The sequence below is a fragment of the Monopterus albus genome, unplaced genomic scaffold (genome assembly GCF_001952655.1).
Source record: "Monopterus albus unplaced genomic scaffold, M_albus_1.0 scaffold16.1, whole genome shotgun sequence".
Classification (NCBI taxonomy): domain Eukaryota; kingdom Metazoa; phylum Chordata; class Actinopteri; order Synbranchiformes; family Synbranchidae; genus Monopterus; species Monopterus albus.
The window spans coordinates 4,299,274-4,302,939 of NW_018127896.1; the positions used below are offsets into that span (position 1 = coordinate 4,299,274).

General features: G+C 39.7%; 1 long non-coding RNA gene across 1 annotated transcript; it reads right to left on the minus strand.

Annotated features, from left to right (window-relative positions):
• Positions 1-216: 216 nt before the first annotated feature.
• Positions 217-2,813, minus strand: LOC109955593 (uncharacterized). Its single transcript, XR_002274287.1, has 3 exons — positions 2,676-2,813; positions 1,754-1,911; positions 217-263 (listed from the first exon to the last, which is right to left on the minus strand). It is a non-coding gene; the product is annotated as an uncharacterized LOC109955593 (long non-coding RNA).
• Positions 2,814-3,666: the final 853 nt, after the last annotated feature.

Below are 3,666 nucleotides of genomic sequence, written 5' to 3' on the forward strand. Positions count from 1 at the left end.
AGTTTCTGTATACTTTATGTGTAACAAAACATACACACCACAATACATAATATCACTATTGTATGAAGAGTGCACTAACTTGTATACCTGTTTGCAGTACACTGAAAAACAAAGCTCCCGCTGATGGACCACAGTGATACAGGCTCACTGGTCCTAGCCGGGAAGATTTCCCCAAAGAGGCAGACTAGAAAACTGACTGAAAGTCTGAAGTCATACGGGGTATTTGAGGATGACTCGGAGCTGCAGCACAGGTGTGACACCTCCTGGAAGGTAGAAGTGAAAAAACACAGCCATTTTTTATTTTTACTTTCTGTGACCCAGTTCCTTGGATGTTATGCCACTACTGAGATCTCCTTCCCAGGTTGTTTTTACAGTAAAAATAGTAATCATACTTAAAAACAATGACTTCTTCAGTGAATGGAGTTAATGCAAGTGGTAAACCAGGAGTGACATGTGCCATAGCATGGTGTTCATCAAAGGAATGAGCATATTTGAAAAGTCTCTTTACCAGTATGTATTAATCCACAGCTCTTTGTTGATAAGGAATAATAATTCATGTAGTAAGATCCCTGCCTATGTACAAACACTAAAAGTTGTCATTGTTCAAGGCACTATGTTCTGCTGTGGGCAACTTCTCCTACAGAGGAGCAGCATCTTCAGTGGTGAGTACACAGGACAAAGTAAAATAGAAGCCAAGTTTAAGTAAAACTGGAATCACAAATGAATACTTCCAGTTACTGTAGTGTTTCCTCTGGCAACGATGTTTTCTTCATTCCATCAGAGCTGGCTTTGTGGAGTCTAAAATCAAACACCCGGTGAGAGACCTGGAGAGAAATGTGCACATTTCCCTGGCCCGTGCTAACAGGAGGCCGTCCTCCGGACCTGGGCAGGCCGATAACAAGTAAGGACGTGATTTTGTTGTTATATTTTAACTGATTCCTGTGTTTAGTTCTTATGCTATTACAGTATTTGCTTGCAGTAATAAATAAATAAATCAAATTAAAAACTGTTTATTTGTTGTGGTCATTAGATGTCTTACACTTTGTCAACTCACTGGCTTAAATTTCTGTTTCAGAGAGGAAATAAGCTCAGAATGGCCGATTGGACTTTTGCTGAGTACAAATTGGTCTAAAGACTGGAAAACAGACCTCACCCTGTGACAGTGCAGATAACATCCTTGGAGGAAAGCAGAATGTTAGGCTACATGTCCTTAGAAGATAGTTTTGTTTTTTTATTCTTTGTATTCAGCTTTGTAAACTTTTAAACCTCATCATTAGGTTTATTTTTTTGTTCACCAAACATATGTAACCCACCTATAAAAGGTAAAGGCCCTGGGTTCAATTAACTGACAGTAACTATAACTGATGAATCTTAAATCTCTAATAAACCTCTCTACATTATATGTCCCTAGGTCCTAGAGTACTGTATGCAATAACCAAACACATATAGCGTTTCTTCATTTACTCAACAGAAAAACTACAGGGTAAACTACAAACAATAACAATCCCCTTTTTAAATATATCTTTGACTCTTTTTCTCTGTTAGACACGTTTCAATATTTCAAAATAAGCACACAAATATGGCGGGGCCCCCCAACACCCTCCCTCCCCCACCACACTGAGATTTAACCCCCGTTGCCTGATGGGCGCTCGGGTGCGCTGAGGCCAAAGACTAAGCAGCCGTTTCACTCATAAGAGACTAACAAAAATGGTACCTTATTTAGTAGTTCGTAGTCCACAGACTGAAGCGTTACCTCCTCTGTGTGTCCAAAGAAATGGCAAAAGGGTCCCAGTAGCCCTCTGATGGCGGAGTAATAACAAGTCCTAAGGTCCAGGTGCAAGCAGTAGCAGGAAGGTCCGGGGTAGCGGGCTCTGTTGTACCATCCAACTGGTCACTCACGTAGCACTGTCTCTGATAATGTCCATGAATCCCAGGTCGGAAAAGATTAATACAGTCTTGGAAGTGTTAGATATTAATAAATCAGTCAGATAATTATTAGACATTAATGTGTTGAATCAAATGTATTAGTAATGCAGTTTAGTAAGATTCAGAGTCTGCTCTAGTCTTTGCTTCAAGGTTAGAAGACAGTGTTGATTCTGAAATGTGAGCTACAGTTACTATGACACCAATTGTTTTCTTGTGTTAAATCTTGTGTTAGAATATTATGTCTGACTGAATGTTGTAGTTACGCACCACGTGACAACACACACACATTGAAATTCTTCATTTTGTTATGACTAGTGCTCGAAGCATGTGGAGCATAAGATAAGAGATGGAGACATCGGACTGACTCCATCTCGTGATGTTTTGTAATCTTTTTGTGTAAGGGGTTAGCCCAAAACTTATACATGTATTAGGCTCTGTGCTTCCGGGGCTCTTTTTTTCCAGCAGCCTGCCTGTGGATGTCTGGGAAAAGGAGCCACCCGCGTTGTGCTTTGTAACAATCAAGAAAGACGGACTCCTTCCTTATTCAGATCTGTCCAATAAAAGAACTGGGGATTACAGAAGTAAGCCGAGTTAGCTATACTACCAATACCAACATTCATTTAGCTAACGAATGGTAACACGTTAGCTAGATATGCTACGAGACTAGACAAGATGACATTACACAACTGCAAGACAACTTTGTGCAAAAGAATATCCAGCCATGTACTCCAAACGGACAAATATCTTACAGCACATCCTCGAGTTGACATCCTAAGATACAGTCCACATACTCAGCATATTTCATGTCTGCATTTTTTCTTCTTCACCAATTTACACACCAACGTGTTTTCTTCTTCTCTCCTTTCCCTGGGTGTCACTACCTTTACCAATGGATGACCAATAATGATATTTTGCACACAACACTTCCTTTAACCTTCGAAATAACATGAAATAAATCGCCGTAAAGCTTTTAACCATATTCATCTTATGACATCAATTTATTTATAGTAACTATTGCTCAAAAGCAAATGCACTTTTTAAGGATGTTTAACTATAATACATAGTATTTTTACCCAGGTTACACATAACATTTTTGACATTCACTAATCCCAAAATGCACAGTCATGAACAGGACATGAAATGGGGATCAGACTTTTTTAATGCACTGGAACTATCAAACATTTGTCATCAGCTGAAAATGTGAAATGACTTCTGATAGCTGGAGGGAGAATAGGAGTCACATAGCACAACTGTTCAATTTATGACCTGTGAAAAGTACAAAGTATCCATTGTACAGTAACTTGTAAATCTGTCATGTCTTTTTAAGAGCTTAGAAAGTATTTATGTCTGACTTGATCTTTAGCCTTAATTATACATAAACCTTCACGTAACATTTTGAACCAAAGTGAAAAGGGCTGAGACTTGGTTTGGGGATATTTATTAATATTATTACATATCCCCAGCAGGCCGGCATTGGAGGTGGGACCTCTCAGGAAGACACGCAGGAGCTGGAGCGGTGCTGTCACTCACAACTCATCAGGCAAGGCTCTGGAGTGATGGTGTCGCTGTCGACCCACTGGGACAGAGGAGCAACCCCCCTGGAGTACAAGAACAGGACTACCCTTGTGCCCTCCTTGGCTATTTTTGTACATTTTTCTCTTTTTTTGATTTGGCAATCATTTTGGTTGTGGCATGAAATTTGGGAGGCAAGTTTCTTTTTAGGAATATTTTTGAAATCCG